Here is a 5,578-nt window from a genome sequence, read left to right as displayed (position 1 = left end):
GCAGCGATGGCGTGTGGCAAGCACGTTTTCCTCGATCAAGAGCGAAAGTCGGAGGTTCGAAGACGATCAGATACCGTCGTAGTTCCGACCGTAAACGATGCCGACCGGCGATCCGCCGGCGTTCGCTTCCATGACCCGGCGGGTAGCCTGCGGGAAACCAGAGTTCGGTTCCGGGGGGAGTATGGTTGCAAAGCTGAAACTTAAAGGAATTGACGGAAGGGCACCACCAGGAGTGGAGCCTGCGGCTTAATTTGACTCAACACGGGAAAACTCACCCGGTCCGGACACCGGTAGGATTGACAGATCGATAGCTCTTTCTCGATTCGGTGGGTGGTGGTGCATGGCCGTTCTTAGTTGGTGGAGCGATCCGTCTGGTTGATTCCGATAACGAACGAGACTCCGGCCTGCTAACTAGTGCGCCGATGTCAGTGATTTTTACGGCGGGCTCGGCGTCCTCCGTGGCGCTCGGGTCCGGGTCGGTTTTCTCACGCACTTCTTAGAGGGACGGGTGGCAGAAAGCCACACGAGGCGGAGCGATAACAGGTCTGTGATGCCCTTAGATGTCCGGGGCCGCACGCGCGCTACACTGGAGGTATCAGCGGGGACTTCGCCCCGGCCCGAGAGGGTTGGGAAACCTCTGAACCACCTCCCGTGATAGGGATCGGGGCCTGTAACCAACCCCGTGAACGAGGAATTCCCGGTAGGCGCGGGTCAACAGCCCGCGTCGATCACGTCCCTGCCCTTTGTACACACCGCCCGTCGCTACTACCGATCGAACGGTCCGGTGAGGTCCTCGGATCTGGCCGACGACGCCGCCGGGCAGTGCGCGACGTGTCCGTCACGACACTCGTGCATCTACGCCTCGGCGTTCGATGCCTGGAGAAGACGACCGAACCCGATCGTTTAGAGGAAGTAAAAGTCGTAACAAGGTTTCCGTAGGTGAACCTGCGGAAGGATCATTACCGTTTTCCCGTTCGAGACTGGTTTGTTGTTTTCCGGCCTACCTCCTCTGTCTGTCGGCGTCAACGCCTCGAATGCGCGCAAACAAACCTATAAAAGGCGGAGCGAGAGATAGATTTGTGGTGACGCGGAGGTTTTTAAAGCCCCAGCTCTTCTTGCTTGCTTCCGCGTCTTACCACCTGTTTGTTTTTTCGCCCACCGCAAGTGATGGCCGCTTCTTCTTTGCCTTGTCGCCGCTTTATCGTTTTTTGTTTTTTTTGCAGCCGCTGTGCCACCGCCGCTAGCTAAAAACAAACTACTCGCGACATTGCAATGCCGTCACGCCTCCTCGCACAGACCTCCTCGCACACTACTAAATCTATATAAACAAAAACTAATATAAAAAACCCAAGTGCTGAACCCTGGACGGGGGATCACTCGGCTCGTCCGTCGATGAAGAGCGCGGCCAGCCGCGAGAACTGATGCGAATTGCAGGACTCAGTGAACATCGACACCTCGAACGCACATTGCGGCCCCGAGATCCCTTGTCTCGGGGCCACGTCCGGTCGAGAGGCGGAACGTTACATGTCTTTCTCCGTTAACGAAACGACATCTTGCCGTCCCCGTGCCCGCCCGGTCCTCGGCACGGTGGTAACCGGGACGTCGCAGGAGCGAGTGACGAGGGGGAAGAAAAATAAAAAAAGAATTGACTCCTTTCAATGTCTTTTTTTTTTTTAAAACCCTCTCCGGCCTCCTCCTTCGTCTCCCGCTGGCAGACCGCGGAGTCTTTTCCCTTTTCGACCGCGTGAAGAAACACTGTGGAGGAGGAGCAGGAGGAGTCTGTCCGAAAGCAGCCGAAGGGAGAACAAAACAAAAAAAAAAGCACCGACCTAACCGACTGCCGACGTAAGCGCCGCCTGCTCGTCTCGCTCTCTGCCTCATGAAGGTGTCTCTCAGCGACGCCTCGAGCAGCGCGACGAGCACGGCCGTCGCACCGTAAAAAGGTGGCCGCGTCGTAGGCAACGTCGGATGGGGAGGACCCACGCTTTTTTTTTAATTGTTGGCTTCTTCATTTTCGGTCGGACGGGCGCTATATCGGCCAGCCGTCGTCACACGGAGGGTACCGATCGAGATTCCTCTCCTCCAAACACCACACTCTACTAAAAACCGCCGCCCTCGGCTCGGACGAGACGACCCGCTGAACTTAAGCATATCGCTAAGCGGAGGAAAAGAAACCAACCGGGATTCCCTTAGTAACGGCGAGTGAACCGGGAGAAGCCCAACGCCGAATCCCGTCGCAAGTTAAAGGCTTCGGGACGTGTGGCGCATGGGTCGAAGGCAGCCGTTCGTTTTCGTCTCGCATAGTTCGGAGTTCCCTCGATCGGGGCCGCCCGCGGCGGGTGCCAGGCCCATTCGGTGCGGACGGCGAGCGACGGCCTTCGATCCGAGAGTCGGGTTGCTTGGGAACGCAGCCCAAATCGGGTGGTAAGCTCCATCCAAGGCTAAATACCGGGACGAGTCCGATAGTCGACAAGTACCGTGAGGGAAAGTTGAAAAGAACTTTGGAGAGAGAGTTCAAGAGAACGTGAAACCGCCCAGGGGTAAACGGGTGGGACCGCTCACCGCGATCGCGGGGGGACTCAGTCCGGTGCTGCCTAGGCTCGAGCCCAAACTCGATGTGTGTTCTTGAAAGAGAGGCCGTCGCGGCACAGGTCGTCGTTCGTCGTGTCCGCGGGGAACTCGTTCTCCGCGGGCCAGCTTTTGTGCCCGCGTCGCCGACGAAGGAGACGGGCCGCGTGGATAGCGGGAAGGGAAACGTGGTGACGACCGCGGCGTCGGTAGGTGGCTGCGTCGGTTGGCTGCGACGGAGGGGACTCGTCCTCTCGATCGCTGCTGCCGCCGGGCCCTAACCCGCCGCATCCGTCGCCGCCGCTTCTTCTTTCCTCCTGCTCCCTCCGCGCGCGACTCCGCTGCACCCGTCCCCTTCTCATCGCTCGGCGTAATCATGGCGCGGGCGCTTCGGCGCGACCTCCGCGCGGCCGGCACCGGACGCACTTCCCCTCCGGTCCGTCGTCGCGACCCGTTCCCGGCGTGCAGGTCGAACACGCGGGTTTTTTTCCGTAGGCGGCAGGCGTTTCATCACCCTGAAAACCCCCGTCTTCCCACCTTGTGAAGTCGGGGGCCACCGGCCGTCGGGCCCGCGAACGTAACTGCCCCTTTCTGCCGGGAACGGAGGAAATCTGACACGATCCGTTACACGTGGCGAGCCGGTCCGTTTTGATCCCGCCGGAAGTCGCGTGCGGGCGACGCACTCTGTGTGTCGCTCCTTAGGCGCCCCACCGTCTCGGGCGCGTGCGCGATGAGAGGCGGGATAGGACTGGCGCGGCCTCGCCGTCACGCACCTCGCCGACGTTTCGGGTTCTTGTCGGGGGCAACCCCGCCCGCGCCCGTTTCCGTTTCCGGAGAGGTCGCTCGGCGACGCTTTTTTACTCGAGCCGCCCGCCACCCCGGGTCAGCGACGTGCATCGGCAACCCACCCGACCCGTCTTGAAACACGGACCGAGGAGTCCTGGCCGTTCGCGAGTCGTAGGGGCCACCTCTGACTAACCCCGAAGGCGAAGCGAAAGCGAGAGAGCGTGTAGGAGGGCGTCGATCGGGAGAGGTGTCGTGGCAAAGTCGTCCGGGGGTCGTCGGGGGGTGTCGTCGGTCTCGTGCCGTCGTCTTCTCCTCGCCTCACCCGCCTCCGAGCCGTGCCCGATCCCGCCGGCGCGGCGTTTTCGGCCTTCCGCCGTCGCTGCTGCGGTGCCCGCAACTTTTCCTTTTTTCTCTCTTCCCGAGAGAGATAGGAGAGGGAAGGCTCGTGGCTGACGTGCGGTTGTTTTTCCCTCCTCCCCGAGAGGGGACCGGCGCATCTTCCAAAAAGGGGAATTGCCGGGCGCCAGCTTCCATATCCTCCTTCCGCCCATCGGTGAGATCCCGCGGCTTGAACTAGTCCTATTTTGTCGTCGAGTTTAGGCGCTGCGCGCGGGCGCATCACCCCCGGGTCGGTTTCCCCTTTTTCCGAGTACGACTCGGCCGACTCTGGCGTAGCGAGCGACCAGGGACCCGAAAGATGGCGATCCACGCCCGGTCGGGATGAAGCCAGAGGAAACTCTGGTGGAAGTCCGAAGCGCCTCTGACGTGCAAATCGATCGTCGGAACCGGGTGTAGGGGCGAAAGACCAATCGAGCCGTCTAGTAGCTGGTTCCCTCCGAAGTTTCCCTCAGGATAGCTGGCGCTCGATCGTCGCAATTCCATCCGGTAAAGCGAACGATTGGAGGCCCCGGGGCCGTTCACGGCCTCGACCTACTCTCGAACTCGGAACGGGTGGAACGGGCCGACTCTCCCGAACGACGGAGCCGACCCATCCGGCCGCCGCCGCCAGCACGCTTCGCTGGGCGGTTGGTCACCTCGAATGCGAGTGCCAAGTGGGCCACTTTTGGTAAGCAGAACTGGCGCTGTGGGATGAACCAAACGTCCGGCTAAGGTGCCTAACGCGACGCCCATGAGATCCCCGAAAGGGTGTCGGTCGATATAGACAGCAGGACGGTGGCCACGGAAGTCGGAATCCGCTAAGGAGTGTGTAACAACTCACCTGCCGAATCGACCGGCCCCGAAAATGGATGGCGCTGGAGCGACGGACCGATGCCGGACCGTCGCGGCGAGGAGCGATGAACTTTCGCGCCGAAACGATGCCGCGACGAGTAGGAGGGCGCCGCGGCGAGCACGGAAGCCTAGGGCGCGAGCCCGGGTGGAGCCGACCGCGGGTGCAGATCTCGGTGGTAGTAGCAAATATTCGAACGAGACCTTCGAAGACCGAAGTGGAGAAGGGTTCCGTGCCAACGGCGGTCGAGCACGGGTCAGTCGGTCCTAAGACGCGGGCGAAAGTCTTCCCGAAAGGCGCCGGATCCGTTATGAAAGTGAAAGGAAAGCGAATCGAATCGAATCGAATCAAAAGCCCAAACAAAAAAAAAGCGGCCGGCCTCCCGTCGAAAGGGAATCGGGTTAATATTCCCGAACCCGGACTCGGAGAGGGCCCGGGGGTGGCGACGCTGTCGGCAGCGATGTCGGCGGCGCCCGTCGCTTCCCGGGCGAAACCGCGGTGACGCAAGCGAGCCCGGAGACGTCGCCGGGAGCCCCGGGAAGAGTTCTCTCTTCTTCGTAAAGGACCATGTCCGTGGAATCGGCTCGTCCGGAGATACGGAAAAGGTACCTGTAGAGCGCCGCGGCTCGGGCGGCGTCCGGTGCGCTTTCGGCGGCCCTGGAAAATCCGGGTCCGGTTTTCGCAGCTCTCGAGTCGGTCCGTACCCACCATCCGCAGCAGGTCTCCAAGGTGTACAGCCTCTCGTCGATGGCATCAATGTAGGTAAGGGAAGTCGGCAAAATGGATCCGTACCTTCGGAAGAAGGATTGGCTCCGAGGACCGGGTCGGTCGGGCCGTGCCCGCGCGAAGCGAGGAACCGGTACGGGGCTGTAGCGTTCGCTCCGTTCGCGCTTTGCGGCGAAGGCATAGGGGCCGCGGCGGTCCGTTGTGCGGCGGCGTGTTCCGGTCGAGCGGTCGCGGTCAAGCGAGCGTGTGTTGCGGGTCGGAGAGCGATAC

At 61.4% G+C, this 5,578-nt stretch overlaps 2 non-coding genes and 1 pseudogene across 2 annotated transcripts in view; all 3 read left to right on the top strand.

Moving 5' to 3' along the window:
- Positions 1-962, top strand: LOC145276262 (small subunit ribosomal RNA; annotated as a pseudogene; the record flags this gene model as incomplete).
- A 395-nt stretch (positions 963-1,357) lies between these two features.
- Positions 1,358-1,515, top strand: LOC145276259 (5.8S ribosomal RNA). Its single transcript, XR_013867920.1, has one exon. It is a non-coding gene; the product is annotated as a 5.8S ribosomal RNA (ribosomal RNA).
- Positions 1,516-2,110: 595 nt separating this feature from the next.
- Positions 2,111-5,578, top strand: part of LOC145276258 (large subunit ribosomal RNA) — a 5,721-nt gene continuing 2,253 nt past the window's right edge. The window contains exon 1 of the ribosomal RNA XR_013867919.1: positions 2,111-5,578. This exon is cut by the window's right edge and continues 2,253 nt beyond it. This is a non-coding gene — a ribosomal RNA (large subunit ribosomal RNA).

This window comes from Euprymna scolopes, unplaced genomic scaffold, assembly GCF_053919585.1.
Source record: "Euprymna scolopes isolate OS-2025 unplaced genomic scaffold, ASM5391958v1 sca781, whole genome shotgun sequence".
In the NCBI taxonomy this organism is placed as follows: domain Eukaryota; kingdom Metazoa; phylum Mollusca; class Cephalopoda; order Sepiida; family Sepiolidae; genus Euprymna; species Euprymna scolopes.
Note: the sequence above shows the minus strand (reverse complement) of the source record. Positions and strands in the feature narration are given on the sequence as shown.